General features: G+C 40.5%; 1 protein-coding gene across 1 annotated transcript in view; it reads left to right on the top strand.

Annotated features, from left to right (window-relative positions):
• Positions 1-17,940, top strand: part of LOC311250846 (sodium/potassium/calcium exchanger 3-like) — a 73,480-nt gene that overhangs the window by 26,147 nt on the left and 29,393 nt on the right. The window lies entirely within an intron of this gene.

The following is a 17,940-nucleotide window of genomic DNA, read 5'->3' as shown; positions in this document are numbered from 1 at the left end:
GTACAGCATCATCCTGTCATTCTGTGTGCGAGGGGCTGCATTCCACCAACCTACACGCTCAAAACACTCGAAACAATTAACTTATAGTTACAGCACAGGAACAGAAGCACAACTGTGTTTTGGACCTGATCCAACAAACTATTAACCCATATTCATTTAAAACGTGACATGTCCAGGCTTTGCGCACAGAGTCAATCAGGAGTTTCTGCTCTGACATTTTAAGTGGCAAACATATTCATAGTGGGAAAAACATTATGACAAAAGTTACGGTGTACAGCAGCAGCTTTGAATGGACCATCAGCCGACCTGCTGCAGTCATGCTGTCTGTTGTCACCCACTCCAAATGTCCCGTGCCAGGCTTTGCATGAGGTACGCAGTGATAAATATGGAAGCCCATTTCCGAAATCAAGCTTAGTTTTCGAACTAAGCTTGATGAAAAAATATTTGGTATACCCATGGTAAATCATAATTTGTAGAGAAAAAGCCATAATCATGAGATAAAAAAGAAATTAAAATAGAAATTATGAGATAAAAGTCATTATTATGAGATAGAAAGTCAAAATTATGAAATATAAATTCAACATTATGTAATTAAAAAATCACACTCATTAGATAACAGTTAAAATTACAAGATGAACAATCATAAAAATATAAGATTTAAGAAAATAATGCAATTATGAAATGAAAATCATAATTATGTTACCGTAAGGCTAATTTTTATACATTTTTTGTTTTCCATAGGAAGGATCATATCAGGGCAATAAAAAAGTATGCTAGAGAAGTTAGACTCTTGTGGGTCATTTTGCTGCTAAAGATTTTCTAATTCCTTTTTAATGCTGCTTCTTCTAGTAGGCCTATGCTTGACCGCTATATTTATAAAATCCTGGACACAGCCCTGCAAACAAGAAATGATTCCACTTTAAAAGATGCTGGTAGTCTTTATGAATAATTTTCCCCCCAGTTTGTAGCTCGCTAACATGACCTAGTAAGAATGAAGGCACTAGGGGTGGGGGGAAAAATCAATTCACATAAGAATCGCGATTCTAATCATCCACGATTCTGAATCGATTCATAAACTTCAAAAATCGATTTAAAAAAAAAAAAAAAAAAACAACTTGAATGAATAAATGAATAAATGTTACCTTTTTTTAATGTTTGCCTTTGTGTGATTACATCATTGGAATCAGTTTGTTTAAAAATCACATTATCTTATACAAACTGTATTGTTTTGATGCCATAATTTGCCTTAACACACTATGCACTGTATCAATTTTTGAATCAAGAATCGTTTGAATTGAGAATTGGTTGAATCGAGAATCGAATCGTGACCCTAAGAATCGGAATCGAATCGAATCGTGAGACACCCAAAGATTCACACCCCTAGAAGGCACCCTTTCATTTTTTGAAATGAAATAGCTGAAAAGGGTAAAAGTTCACGATGGTGTTGTTGAAAATATCGTAACTAATTGCGTGCACCAGCACATGCTGGCGTGCACGCAATCAGTTACGATATTTTTACATACAAGCATGCATTTTAGGTGTGCTCCTGTACCTAAACAAATAGCACTCCACCCCTGGTCATCACTGTAAAATTCAGTTCTCAGTACTCTTGGGTCAGACCACACCCAAGGCAAACACAATACTAGCTGAACCTGTCACAGCTGGTCAATAACATTGAACTCACTAATTTAATTACTGAGTTCGGTCAGAGATTCGTCAAATAATTGACCATTTATTCCAAAAAGTTGCACAGTAAGATTGGGTGGAAAGTATTTCAAAGAATCCAAGTAGCAAGGAGGATTCTACTGGAAGAACTAATAAACACATACATGAACTGCCCCAGCATCCTGAAATGTCAACTTTTTATGGCCCTGTTCCTGATCCAAGTCGAGGTATACAAGCAGCTGTAACACCTAACACCATTGACATGAATATATCATCAGATTAATGGTGATTAATGTTAGGTTATATTGACTGAGCAGTACACCTTAAAATGATTGGGTGTTTCTAGTTTTAACAACTGGTAGCTTAGAGCTGCAACGATTATTCGATGAATCAATAAGTCAATTGAAAGAAAATTTATTATTAATAATTAACTATTTTAATAATTGATTAATTGTTTCAGTTATTTTTCAAGCAAAAATGTCATTTACTGGTTCCAGCTTCTTAAACATAAGGATTTCTTTGTAATTTATGATTTGGGTTTTGGACCTTAAGTTGGACAAAAAGAGCCACTTAAAGATGTCACTGTGGGCTCTAGAAATACATGACGAGCATTTTTCACAATTTCTTTTTAAATTTTATAGAATAAATGATTAAACATTTAATCATGAAAATAACTGACAGATTAATAAAACAATGATTGTGATTCACTCATGTGCTTGAGGAGCCAGTTATTGTGAAGCATGAATTCAACCGCTGATGCTAATCACAGCTTCAGAGCTATGTCTGAACTAAGTCTGGGAATCCATCCATCATAATATGCAGCTAACCGTAACCTCCTGGTTTAACTTGAACCTACTCTACTGTGTTGCACACTTCTTTTTTTTTTTATAATGAGGGATTATAACTGACATTTTGTAGAGTGCTTACTTTTGGCTTTAACTCCAAATACATTTTAATCTGTTTAAAATAAAATAAAATCATGGGAGATTTTTTCACCATCATACTGGTTTTATATATTAGCAGTTATACTGGTGAGGACAACGTTATCATATTCGACAGAAACAATGGTCAAAACTATGAATATAATAATAAACTGGAAAAATCTATCAAGGTGATGGCCTGAAAACATCAGCAATATTAATAACAGCTACTCAGCGAATCAAGTTTTGTTTCCAGCCGGTGAGATGTGTCACCCGATAAGTGTAATTCATATTTGACTGATAGAGCCTCACCTATTATGGCAATAGTGTTTCATCACATGGCTTCACATGGATCATAGTGTTTGTACTGCGCTGTCAATCACTCTCTACTTTCTTTGTGTTGATCTTCTATCACACACACACACACACACACACACACACACACACACACACAAACATGCACAGTGAAATCCTCTCTTGAGCCTTTACTCCAGAGGTCGGCTCTGGTCTGTAGCAAACTGTATATAATATGCTTAGTCATCAGAACAGCAAAACAGCAACTGCGTGCACACACACACACACACACACGTGTACACACACGCACACACTGCAATCCAAATAAGAGCCTGCCATCCAAATCTCCAAATGCAGTTAGACAACCCCTTCCCCTTCGTCATCTTACCCCCAATGCCAAATCCAGCCAGTGGTGCCGTTCGTTTCCATGGCAACGACCTGAAAGTATTATATCATCAGTGAGAAAGGAGTGGGGCAGAATTTTGCACGCATGCACATACACACACACAAAATTGCCCTCTCCCCAGCCCCCCTTTCGGAGCCTTGCCCCATGTTATGTAAAACTCCCAGGCTCTTACTCGGGAGACGTGACATCATTATTGGTAAGCGATGGCGAGAAGGGTAGGAGTAGAAATTTCTGGGGAGCATTTTCACTGTTTATTGCAACTCTGTAAAGTCCAGTCTCCTAGTTTTTCCCTCTGATGTTCTTCTACTATGTTCACAATGAGGTGTGTGTCGATTTTTAACTTACCTTTGGGATGAAAAGCAAAGAAACATTAACAGCCGCCGCTCACATTAGAAGTTTCTGCTACTTGTTTTGACAGCTTCATTACAGTGAGTGAGAGGGCCTGCCTAGTCGTTTGCTTTCATTAACCAGGATATGAAGTGGGCATCCAGATATCACTTTTGATTATGACTCAAATATGCAGTAGCCAGTTGTTTCAGCCTTCTTGCTCTTCATGGCAAGAGATCAGCATTGCAGAAGCATTGGGTAGAAAGTGGTGAAGGAAGGACCTACCCGGGGCAGGGGGCTTTCTGGATGTGTATTTTATATTTAAACAGCAGAGATAGCAGGAAATCCCTTAAGACTCTCAAGCACTACTCCACCTTTCACCCCCCATCTCTGTGATGGTTATAAATAAATGTGAAAGATGGAGGGAGTGAGGGAATGTTAGGTAAAGATGACGAGAGTGGTTATCCACTGGGATTTGTACAGGAGATTTGTTCTAGTCAAGAGCAAATGTAAATCCACCATATGCATGTGTGCAGTCCTCCCACTTCACATCTCTATTTCCTTCTCTATAAATAAAGCCATGCCCTCGCTCACATACATGGTGGGTTACTCCATGTGATGACATGATGATCTGTAACCTCACTAGTGCTAAAGCGACTAGCCAATCAACAACAATTTTGATTGTTTGGATATTTTGCCATCTTTTACAACTTGTGTGACATACGGAAGTTACTTAAGGATGAATGAAAGTCCACACACAAACACATTTTTATCAATCAAAATGAACCTGGAACCACTCATCATCACTCTGAAGTAAAGGTGGGCACTGCCACGATCAGGAAGAAAACACAAACTATCACCTGCTGTTGAGAGAAAATTGGTCAAAGTCTGCAATTAATTGGAAGCTCCTAGAAGACAGGTGTCAGTGTCCACAGTTAGGCGTGTTTTGCATCGCCATGGGCTGAGAGGCTGCCATGCAAGAAAGAAGCCCTTGTGCTGTTTTGCTGCCAGTGGATCTGCTGCTCTAAAGAAAGTAAATGGAATAATGAAGAAGGAGGAGGAAGAAGTTCTTCTGGAAAACCTAAAATCATCAGCAGAAGATTGGGGCTTGGATGCAGTTGGGTGTTCCAACAAGACAGTGATCCCAAACACATGTCAAAAATGGTAAAAGAACGGTTAAATCACACTATACATGAGGTTTTGGAGTGGCCTTCCCAAAGTCCTGATTTGAACCCCATCAAGAACATGTGGACTGTGCTAAAGAAACAAGTCCCTGTCACGAAGCTAACAAATTTAGTTCAACTTTACTGATTCTGTCAAGAGGAGTGTCAAAAAGAAAAAAAAAAATCAAAAAGAGGACTACCAGAAGCTTGTGGATGACTATCAAAAGCACCTAGTTGAGGTTAAAACAATGGCAGAGGGACACTTATTAATAACCAAATATTAGAATTACTATATGTATATTTTTGACCCAGCAGATTTGGCCACATGGGCAGCACGGCGGTGCAGTTGCGTTCGGTTAGTGCTGTTGCCTCACAGAAAGAAGGTCCTGGGTTTGAGACCTGGCTAGGGCGGGGCCTTTCTGTGTGGAGTTTGCATATGCTCCCATATCTACCCAATGATGAACTGGCGACTTGTCCAGGGTGTACCCCGCCACTTGCCCAATGTCGGCTGGGATTGGCTCCAGCCCCCCCGTGACCCTGCAAAAGAATAAGCGGCTACAGAAGATTGATAGATAGATTTGGTCTCATTTGATTACAATAATAAATTAATTATTGAACCAAGAATTATAGAATGTTTTTTGTGACAAAGTAGTTTGTGTTGCTCTCTTTCCATCACAGAAAAATGAGAGTTGTAGAAGTCATTGGAACTCAAGACTGCCATGATAAACATGTTCTTTGCAAGTCTATGTAAACTGTGTTAAGATTCGTGGCACCCCTACTCCTGACACCCTGAGCTGAATGTGATGATTAAAGGTTTGACATCATTGTCTTTCGCTTTGGCATGTTTATAATTGTGCACAGAAACGTGTTATGTGCTTGTGTTTTTCAACATCACAGAAAAATGCCAAAGAAGTTGTGAAACTAGGAAAGAAAAGGAAAAAACTCTTTTTGTTTAAATGTCATCACTGGCCAGATAACACATTGTTTGTCTTCACACTAGATGGGACAAGCTAGACTTTTCCTCATACACATTGTGACGGAAATTCTGTAGAGCTAGTGGCCTTGTGGTTATGAAGAAGATGCCAAGACACCCAATGTCATAAGAAGCAGTGTTTCATTGACAAGCTTGATCAGGGAGAATAATAGAGACTGTTACAGTGTGCCAACCACTACCATGCTGAAGAGCATTCCAATCAGTAGTCTGTTTAACCTATCGCTGGATGTCCATGTTTACTTAAGAGTGACCTTGGTAGAACCGTATGTTGGAGGCTATCTTTGGGTTGACGCACATGCATTCTGTACTGAGACAGAATAGTCAGTCTAGCCTGAGATGTGCTGCTTAGTGAGAGACAAATGTATCCAAGGACTGATAGAGGGGTATTTACTTCAGTCTTATCAGAGGCAGCTGCACTCAGCTGACAGACACAGCATAGAAGGTCACCAACTGTGAAGGGAAGTTCCTTCACACACTTCATTACAAAAGACAAAACTATAAACACACAATTTAATGAGCATCTTAAACTCTCTGGGGTGTGTCTTCATGGTTTGAAAATGTTATCAGTTGGGTCCAACAAAACTTTAAAAGCCTCAAAGAGTCTTATCAGTTAGTTATTTGATTTATATGTTTGGGGAGCCAGCAGGCTAGAGTAGGTCTGTAATGCATACCCTCCCAGAAGCCTTCTCCAGTGTATGCACCTGTGAGCAGCTTACCTTTGAATTATTGGGTCACAGTCTTGAATTGAATAATTCATGAAGCATATGCCATAAACATGTTCTTTTTTCCCGGTTTCTTTCAGTGCTGTGCATCCTACTGCACACTACTAGTGTCTCTCTCCTGGGCTGTGCCCCATAGACTTCACACTGAAATGACATGCCGGTAGAAAGCTATTTTTCAGCACTGGGAAAGTTTTACATTTATTACCTCCGCCAAGGAGGTTATGGTTATGTGTCCATTTGTTTGTTGATTGATTGGTTGGTATGTCAGCAGGATAACAAAAAAAATACTGAACGAATTTCCATGAAATTTGGATTGAGGATGGGTCTTGGCCCAGAATAGACCCAGTTAAGTTTTGGTGCATATTCGGATAAAGGGATGTCCCCAGGAATCGTTCTCACTTTCTTTAAAGGTGCATTTTGTAAGATCTGGACATAACTTTAGTTTAAAAGATTTAAAAAATGAACTAACCCTATCAACAGAGTGTGCAGAGAAAAGAAGCGACATTAAAAGAAGCTAAACAGGAGTACATTTTGTTGAAGCTTTCTAACACTGGAGACGGCTGTGGACGAGTTAAATGATGAACTCACAACGTTTCTTTAGACTGGTAAGTAACATCTAAACATGTCTTTAATGTAACTAACGACAACACGAAGTGTTACGGTTAGCGTGATGTGACTATTTTCTAGGTACTGTAAGCTATAATGTAAACGTACTGTATACACAAACGCTACACGTGAAGATCATAAGATAGCAGTCTTATTTTGATCGGCTGTATTCTTGCTCTGCTGTCAGTTATTAGCTGCTTTTATTTGTGACAGCTGACTCTAAAACTGTGATTGTATGGACCCAGTAGTAGACCGAATATTGTCATTCAATTAATTAACAACTTGGCATTACGGTTATGAGACTGTTATGTAACTTCGCTATATATTTTTGAGGACATTACAAAGTTAATAAAGCGTTTCTAACTGTAGCAGTGACACTTTTAGATATTGTATACAGTAAGTAAATCATTAACTTCTTGCTCCAGGAAAGAACAAGGAGCAGCTCCGGCTTCTACCCCCATGAAGAAACAACCAGGCCTGCAGAGCTGGTAGATCCAGCTGCATCAAGCAATGGACTGAGTGACAGTGACAAGTACATCTAAAGGGGCTGAACATCTCAGTTAGTTGTTCTTTGAAAACCGTGTGTCCTGTGAAAACCATGTGGCTGTCTGAGGAACACGTTTTTTTCCGCAGGGTTAGGGCTATATGACAATTTAAAATAATTAGTCTTGTACACAACTGCTCCTTACTTCCCCCCTGAAAGAGTGCAGATGGCACTATGATGTATGTAATAATGAATAAATCCTGTCTATAATATTAAAATTAAAAATCTTACTAATCATATCTTACATGTACAGAAGGCTTTACAAAAAACATTCAAAACACTACAGAGTTCACACTGTATAATAAACACAGTACTAACATGTTCTAATAAAAACAATGTGTCCCAACTAAACTAACTGTCCTGCCACACCTGTGTCTTTTTAGGAGCAGAATTCCAGTCCAGTGATAAATTACCAATCTGTGCTTTATTCTCATCTGCAGCTGGTCTCATCAACAAGCTCCCCCAGTGGACGTCTGTCTCTATACATTACATCAGCTGACATCTTTGACCATCATCCCATGACATATACTCTCTATGCTGTGAGCTTTTGCACAAAACTGTACAATTTTGTGAGTCTAAAACATACATACTTGCTATAGTATTTGTTATAGTTTTTACTTTTATTTTCATTATAATTTTTGTGTTCTGTAATTTTGTTCTTGACTGTTGCAGTAATAAGCCTTCATTTTTATGCACCAGACACCAAGGCAAATTCCTGCCCCTAAAAAAAGGAGTCCCATTTCAGTGTCTTTTGTAAACTTTGTAATAAATGTCAGAACATGAAAGGCTTTTTGTGTTGACAATAACTGAAATGAAACATTCAAACCTGATGGAAAGGCTTTTGTGCCAGCTTTACTCAATCGTGGTGTACAAGGGTTGTGTAGTATGCCTGCTTCCACAGACCTGTGTTTGTTACACCCCTAGAATGAGTTGTTCTCAGAATTTAGTATCAGTGTTAACCTGCTAAAGTTTTATTTGGCACTTATTGTGTAATAAAAGAATAGAACTGACCAATGGTGATTAAATGGTTACATGAATGCAGACATAGTAGCCATTATTTCAGTCTTTATAATTTTAAAAATGTGCAATAATGAATTTGCATAGAGACAAATGAAATATATAGTATAAATGGCATAACGGGTTTAAACTAAACCTTGAGAAAGGGGGAAAAACTGCCCCCTATTTGTTTGATGCCAGGGCAATCTGAAAGGCTGGGTTATGTTATCACCATTATTTGTTGTTAAGTCTTACCTATTGTATCTGCTGACCTTGAATAATGTAATACTGTAAAACTGAAGGTAACATGACACAGTTCTTTTGTCAGGGAGAAGAATCAAATGAAGTAGCAGGATCAAACATAGTTCACATAGTCTCTCACACTTATGCAGAAGAAAGCCAGAAAGAGCAAATATGAAAATAAGGACACAAAAGACAGAAAGCAGAAATGTTGGCGCAGAAATGCTACAACACAGCTCCTAGCGTGCAGCTTGTGCATCTGAACATGTTCAGTGAAGCACAAAGGAAAAGCAAAGGTGCCACCGATCCCCAGCACAAGGAAAACTAACCAAAGAGAAGACATGCTACAGTACATCTCGATTCAGATCCCCTCAGTGGCTCACAGTGCCTCCTTCCAAATTGCCTGCAAAATTAGACTGGCATGGGATGGTGCAGGCAGGCAGGCGGGCAGTCAGCTCCAACAGGAGAATGAAGCAGACCAAGGCAGAAAGTGTCCCCCAGCAAGCCGAATTCTGATTGCTGATTGATACATTGACTGCCACTGATTGTACATAGTGAGGCAGAATGGGGAGACCAGGATGATTGCAGAAAGGGAAACAATGGAAATCTCACTGCCCTCTACAGTATGTGTGTGTGTGTGTGTCTCACTCCATCTACATGTTCAATGTGTGTGTGTGTGTGTGTGTGTGTGTGTGTGTGTGTACTGCAACTAGCAGGAGTAATTGAAGCCAGAGCACTATCAGCAGCTGTTAAGGGTTCATCCAAGTGACCTTACTTACAACTGTACTAATTACCAGGGCAACTACATCCCTTTTTCTTTCTTCATCTCTTGCTTCCCTTATGTGCAGTACAATGCTGTTTCACCACACTGTTCACACCAGCCCTCCTTCCTTCCATCCCTCCTTTCCTTATCCGTCCATTACCCCCTACACACCAACACCGTTCCCGTCATACATCATGTATTTTTTTCCAATCCCCAAACATCATGCATAATGAAAGGCATCTCGGCCTGCGCTCTGCATGTAGTACATCAAACGTCATCGCTAATGGCAAGTGTGCCACGGAGCAGCGACATCAGCAGAGGAGTGACTCCCCTCCGGTTAAGACTAGCAGTCTATTATTTTTGCCCACCTCTCTCTTCTGCCACTTTAACACACTCCGCCTCATGGAGACACTCACTCTGTTGCTATGGCGTTTGTGTTCAAATGGATACAGTTGAGCACACTTTACAGGAACCCAGGCAGGAGTGCTGATATTGATGAAACTGATCAAAGTGGACTGATGTGATTGCATGCGTTTGATCGTGCTAGTCAAACAATTTCATCTGCTCCGTAGGCAAATGTGTTAATTAACTGATAGAGTATCCTAACCCCAGGTCCAGTATTTATCAGATCACCATCTCTAGTAGTTTCCTATTTAGTAACATGTTCAGAATTTCCTATTCAAAAAGACTAACTGAGCCAGAAGCAGCCACATTATTCTCTGTGCTCTTATCTAATCCTGAATCTTGAATTTGTGAGTGCTAACTGTACTTTGGTCATCAGGTACAGAATGGGTAGAGAAATTTAACCTTGACAGTGGACGGAAGGTATCTCTGGGCAGTATGCATCTTTTGTTGAACCTGAAAGCGCCCTCCCTTCATTGGTTGTCTTGTATGAATATGTGTTTGAATAGGGTGAGGGTGGGTTTCTTCTGAAATGCAGCAGTTGCATAAAAGGGGATTTTTAGGTATTGTTGAAATAAACCTTTTATGCTTTTAGATAGATAGTCATGTTGGTGATCATATGCCCATGTGGTAATGCTTTAAGAGATTCAGTGTACTGTGGTATCTCCTTGCCTCACCTCTTGCTAAAATTAAAATAGGCAAAAACAACCGAAGAATGATTTATTTAATCTTAATTTTTCCAGACTTTTTATGTCCATATGTTTAAGATTTAAAGTCATCGAGCCTTGGGTTGAACTGTTTGTGCGGACGACTTCAACCTCAGTTTTCCTGCCAAGAGCAAATGTAGAAGACTATGGTCTAAAACTCAACGTGCGAGTGCGTTTAGGGTGTGTCCAAGTCCATTTTGCTAGTTAAATGGCGGATAATCATGGCGCAAAGTGCTGCACACAACGCAAAGGGGTTGTATTTAGACTCTGAATTAGTCATGGGTTTGTTTTGGGCGGAACATAAATCAAACCTTTCCAAGTGTCGTCTCCCTTTAAGAGCCAGGTGCGCCAGGGCCTGGCACATATTAACCAGTGGCACTCTTCTTCGCTGAGGGAAAAGGATGTGATCCTCGGCTGGTGGACCCTCTGCCTCGCCGTTTCACAATCATCTGTCCCGTCAACAACTCTGTTTGACTGCATATGAAAAAATACACTGATATTAAACTGAGGAGGAGGAGCGCTGCTGCGTCCCTCTTTGTGTGTGCAATTCTCAGTCTGTGGATCAGGCAGGACGGGTCATAAAAATCAGCCTGATCAATAACGGTGGGATGAGAGGGAAGGCAAATATTAATGACGTTACCTGCAGCATCCTCCAGCAGCGGAAACAATATGTGTATCTCTACATTAACATGCAAATTTGCACACAAGGAACAGCTGATAAACTTTATTGATTATTTAAAACTCCTGACTGGCTGACAGGATGGGTTAGTATGTCACGTGAATTAATGTTCTGTGTTCTTTGAAAAGTCACACACACAGTTCAGATTCATAGAGTAAAATAGTTTGGAGTGAAGCAGCTGTCCACTCCTGATAAATCCTGAGATCCTGTCTCAACATATTTATTTTAGAAGCTGAAAGTTTAATTCTGTTTTCTCTGTAGAGTTTCCTCTCCAGCTTTTAGTTTTGTTGATCAAATGTGCCACGACATTTGTAACAGTGACATGACTGTGGTCATGGAAATGTTTTAAATTACTAAAAAGCAGCCTCACAAATCATAAAATCAGAGTGTGTGAACAGTGTCTTACTGTCTGAATAATGCACTCTTTAAATAGCAGTAAAGGGACTGCGCCTTTGACTTTAGAGCAGCTTTTTGTAGGTCTATGGTGCTGTCACTTTCCACTGCCTCAAGATCCGCCATTAGTGCATCTGACCACACCTCACTTAAGACCAACACACCCAGGGGCGCACAGGTGGCTGCAAGTACATTTGCTATTTACACAGCGTGAGCACTGGGCGTGAAAATGACAACTGTGTTGGACTGACACTAGCAATGACACCTGCGCTACGCTGTGCACCGCCTTGCACCGAGCTTAAGATAGAGCGCCCTGTACTTTTGCATCCACTTGCGTCTTTTTTATTAACTCTAATACAGATATGCCACCTCAAGAATCTGCTTTGCTTTTAGTCTGAGACAGAGTTTCTGTTATCCAGTAACTAACCTATTAAAGTTCAAGATATTTCAATGTTTTTGGTCACAATGTCCAGCCTTGTGTTCACATTAAACATGAAAGTGTACACAAAGTGTACTCGCCAAAGGTGAAAATATTAAATATGAGCAAAAACTAAATTTGAGCTTCTGAACTGAACGCAGATGCAGACACATGGACTGAGCCAGCATCAGAATAAGACTTAATCAGCTTAATCAGGCTTTTGACTCTCTTGATTTGATTGTTGAGTCTCTTTCCCAGGTCATCAAATAGAGGCAGTTGTTTGGTACTGCATGGCATCAGCAGTCTCCATGAAATGTTTGTACGTTCAATAAGCACAGATGATATTTAACCGGAAATTCTCCCATTTGTCCAGAACATTTAAAACATTCAGAATATATGGACCAGCACCAACTTTTTCTCATGGAAAGACATGCAGGAAAACTCTGCACAGTGAGTGTATGAGGAAGGGTCTGCTCTCCCTCAGTTACCTCCAGTTTCCTACGGGCCCGTCACAACACGTGTCAGCAGCGTCCCAGAAGCAGCTCTCTGCAGACAGCGCAATGCCATAGAGCTTGATTTTCAAAATAAAACACCTGGTGCCATCGCAGGCTCAACAGTGACAAAGTCAGAAATATCAACACTAAACACACCTAAAACAGACACATGACGAAACTATTTAAATATGTAGCCTACTCCATCACAGTAGAAGCACAAAAACCAAGGAGACAACAGTCTGTGCAAGTCAACCAAACCAGGCAGCCATGACGCTTCACTTCTGAAACGCTCCCGGTGGGATATGAAGTCAAGTAGAGGGTGGAACAAAACAGTGGCGCATATGCCAGGTAACAGAGACGTGCCCAGTGGAAACAAAGGGGTTACACCTGTCAGTGTGTCTGAACTGCTTCAGCCAGGACAGTGTAGCAGCTCACTGATCAGCAGTACACCATAAATGGGAGGCTGTGTGTTAACTGCTCCTACATGACTGAAGGTTTAAAGATGTGCGAGAGTAGAGTGGTTGGAGTGTTAGTGTATGTGTGTGCCAATGTACTGTAGGGTCAGTGCATTCCCGGTTCAGTTAATTTAGGGGATCTATTTACAATTCACAAACTAGAAATTTCTATAAAATCCTGTGTACATGCATAATGAATTTATCAGTTTAAGACTCAGTGAACTGAGAGACTTAAAGACTCCGTTCCTGAAACATAGAAGCATAGAGTTAAGCTGTGAGTAGCAAGCGTAAGTGAGGCAGGTGCTTGGTATGTGTCTATGCATCCTCGTTTGTGTAAACCAGACGAGGCAATGGCGATGAGTGCATCTGCTGGCTGTATCTCCCTCTGGCACAGAGAGCATCAGTCTGGACATGGTTGTCTCCACCTCGTGTCCACTTGACAGGACTCTGAGGCCCCTGAGCCCCTTGTCGCACCTGCTTATATAGAGCGCCGTTGACCTCAATCTGGCTGCTTCTACCTCCACTCTGACTGACCACTTCTCCCTGAGTTGATGTAAGATTTCCATTTCAGGGTGACCGCAGTTGTTCAGGTTTCGAAAATTGTGTTAAGAGGCCACACATCTGTCTACATTTCTTCTGCTACTCTGATCCTTGCACACAGCAATGAAATCTTCTGTCTGTTGCACACCTGTTATTGTGCTTTTACAGCTGTATGTAAGGTCATCATGTTAGCTTTTTACTCAAGGTAACATATTGACCATGTCAGCTATCGACCATCAGCTAAGCTCCTGTCGTGATTTGTTTGAAAACTCTGCTTCCAGCTGTCATTTAATTGTTTTTAGCTGACTGCTTGGGAAATGAGAATTTGTTAAAGGCGACTTAAGTAGCAAACAGTATTGCAAGAAATACTACACAGTGAATGCGCCATCTTAAATGTTTTGATGTAACTTGTAACGACATAAAATGTAGTTATACTTCTTTACCTTGGAAGTACTGCAAAGTTACTACTAAGATACTGACTGAGCTAAGATTCCTTGTGAGAAAAACACTACTGAAGATGAGTGTTTCACTGATTACTGTACAAAAACCCAAACTTTTAATTTTATTCACTGAATTGGGTGAAACTGGATCATATTTTATGGAGAAAATGTTTTCTTGTTTTCCTTCCTTTTCCCTTATTTCTCTCTGGTCTTTCCCTCCTCTGGCTGCTCCTCCTGAACCTTTGGTGATTTACGAAGTTTCCTGATGAACACATGGCTTGACTTGTTGCTAAAGTAACCGCTAACAGCAGCTAACTGTATCGTACTCCAAGTGAACACGGCTGGTGTCGGGACAGAACACAAATTCCAAGGCCAATGCGGACAGGAATTCCAGTACTGAGGTGGCTTACAGAGTTAAGCTGATGTTAGACAGTTACCGCCTTCTTGTTTATGCATGCAGCTAATATTAGCAGTCCTATTAGCTGACTAATATTGGGTCCCAGCTTGTCAAAAGCCAAACTTGGCTTCCCTGTCGTCAAACTGGCAGCCGTTGGTCTCGGATGCCGCCTCAGGTCCCACTCAGGTCATTCTTGGCCGGCTCTGTCATCACTTAATTGTCTGTGTTCACTGAAAGCTGCCGGTTATATAGACTTGGCTACTTTGACATGTAGTTGCATGGCAGAAGGCATAACTCACTAACACGATTGGCTACTGTCCATTTTTTACAGGATACATAAATATAGAGAAGTAAATAGCAGTTTGCCTTCTGTTTCATGTGGATTTTAAGGCCTGCCATATGCCACGATATGCTGGTGAGACAGTCACTGTTCAGGGGAGGTGTTCAATGAACAGTCAGTGACCTTGGTCATAACTAATGACCAAACCATAAGATCCAAGTAGTAAACTGGACTTACCCTTGAAGTGTATACTTCTGTATGCTTTAAACAAACCAGTGTGACATGATGGACATGTTTAGTTCAGTTCAATTTTAAAAAGGGCTGATACTGTGAAGCAGAACCTTTGACTGTTAATGTGTATAAAACACCTTGTTTACATGAAGGTTCAGTGGTCTTCTTGTGGGAGTGTGCGGTTCTACATCACATTTGCACATGTACACACCACCTCTCATGGGATATTGGGCTTCATGCTTCTTGGAACAGTAATTAGCAGTCGGGGCTTTTATCTGCAGGCTCTTTGAAGACTTCAGGACACAGTCAGATTAAGCATTCTGCTCATTTTATTTACAGCCTTTCTGATTTAGGCTTGTCATTCACTCTAATGATGTATCACTAGCTCTGGTGATCTTTCTTGTAGCATTATTCCTTCAGACAGGCATTATTGTGTTTTTCTAATCTACATTGAGCCCTAATTCTTGTCATGAGCGCTGCTTGTTCTTTACCTGCACACACTAGCCTGGCATTTTGGCTCAATCATTTGGATTGAGTTTGAGCTCGCTAACACCGGCTTGTAACAGTAAATATTAAACACATCCAGCTGTCGCAGTGAGATGGCTGTCTGCTCTGCTGCTTTGTAGCCTCTGTGGCTTTTTACTGGCTGCTCTGCATTGTGTTAGGCTTAAGAAGTTATGGCAGCCAGTGAAACATATTGTAGAGGAGGACTGCAGCCACTCAAACACTACAAGATACTGTAAAAGCAAATAGGTCAACAGAGTACATGGGGGAGAGTGGGGGTGGGAGAAGACAGTGGGAAAGTAGTGAACTATTGTTTTTCCACAACATGTTGTGAAGTAATTGAGGCTGAAATAAGACAAAATGTAGGTGTAATGATAAACTAGTCAACTACTCCTAACTAACTAACTAACTAACTAACTAACTAACTAACTAACTAACTTTATTCATTCATTCTTTCACCCACTTATGGTTAGCCTACCTGCCTCTCAAGTGAAGATCATCCTACGTTCTGTAAGATTTGATGTTTATGTTCCTGTTTGAAACCTTTGTCTCATGTCATACCCACTCTTTCTCTGACGTATTTCCTGTATCTCAGTACGGTCATATCATCAAGGTACAAGATACAATGTACAAGGTAGACTTACTGGTCAGCAAACCAGTTACTAGTCCTGCTAGAAAAGGAAATCAGCATCTCCATACTGTATATCTCCACACACCTGCCCACAGTGCCAAAACTACTAGTTGTGAGAACCAGCTATCTCTAGAGGGCTGTTTGTGTCTGTTTGTACTGTATGTGTTTGTGTTTTCAGCTTTCAGTTTATTTTCCAGCTAATCGAACAGGGTGTTAAAATTGTTAATTTAGTTTAGGGAGTAGAATGATTTACTCCATGGACAACGCATGGACACTTAATTCTTAGGTTTATCAGAAAATTTTAAATTCAGAATTACAACATTTGGACATTCATGGTTTTCACAGGACAGGAAGGGTATGGAAATTTGTAACTGGAAAAGAAACTAGTGACTCAACCTATCAGCTAAATGTAGTGGCATAAAAGTGCAGTATTTACCTATAAGATGTCATGGAGTAGAAGTATTTTATATGTAGTTACATAAAATGGTACCTCAAATTTGTACCTTAGTACAGTACTTACGTAAATGTACAAAACATCAGCATGTTAGCATTCTAATTTTATGTTAGCATGCTGAATTTATTTTTTAGCTTAAACCGTCACTGTGCTTTGCTCCATTAAAATTAAACCTTTTTCCCATCACATCAAACCCCTGCTGTTGATAATGATTCGTCAGTATCTGCAATTGCCTTTCCAAAACAGTTGAACCCTTTTCACCAATTTGTCCATGTTGAATATATGCGTATATATATATATATGTGTGTGTGTGTATATATATATATATAACATGATTGTATAAAGGATATGACAATATGTGCTCAGGAACACTTTAAACTGTTGTCGTTAAACATATTGTTGTACAGTTTACCAGCTATTTTGGAATTGGGGTTGTACTAGACCTTTTTACAAGTTGTCAGTTGTTGCCTCACCAAGATCCCCAAGACAATCTCTCTATGTTTGTTGTGCCAGTCAATTAGATATTTCTGAATCTGACTTTGCCTTTTGTTGCACCACATGCCAGCAATCATTAGCATTAGCCGAACTCTCTGCGTGGTGCCTGGCTGGCCTTTCCCACGAAATAGTATATGTTCTGAAATATGTAACAGATGTCAGTGGTGGCCTGTGAACGGGCTCCTGATTTGTGTGGGAGGAAATGATGACAGTGGTGACTTGAGATGCAAAGGTTCCTCACTGAGCCAAGCACCTGTCATTGGTCTTGGCACTCAAGGAGGGACTGAGGGGCTGAGAGAGTGGAGGAAGTCAAGGAGCCATGGAGAAGGGGCAGAATCACTCGGTCCACCATTTAAAACCAAACTCCCTCTTTTCCCCTTCTTTCTGTTTTCTTTCACACTCTCTCCGTCTGCCAGCTTTCCACATTTTTCTCAGTCTTGCTGTCCCTGTCTTTTGCTCATACATAGCTGCTCTCTGTTGCTCAATTGAACCCGTTATTCCCATGCAGAGAAGTAGAGTTTGCAAATTGCGGTTAAGCTCCCACCACCCATTCTCTCTCCTTTGCTCTCCATCCCACTTGCCTTACCCTAAATATCCCTTGCTCTATTTTTAAAATGCTCTCTCTCCTCTTTGCCCTCTCTTTGTCCTCCTAGTGCTAATTTTTTCTGTTTCCTTATTCTCGTCTTGTCGCTCTCTCAGGAAGCATGCTCATACACAGTCCTTGGAAGGGCACAGTCAAATTGTCACACACACTTGGGCAAGGTACTCACTGGGCAAGGT

Source organism: Pagrus pagrus (assembly GCF_965226575.1).
Source record: "Pagrus pagrus genome assembly, chromosome: 2".
In the NCBI taxonomy this organism is placed as follows: Eukaryota; Metazoa; Chordata; class Actinopteri; order Spariformes; family Sparidae; genus Pagrus; species Pagrus pagrus.
The sequence above is the reverse complement of the archived record's forward strand: the minus strand, read 5'-3'. Positions and strand labels throughout refer to the sequence as shown.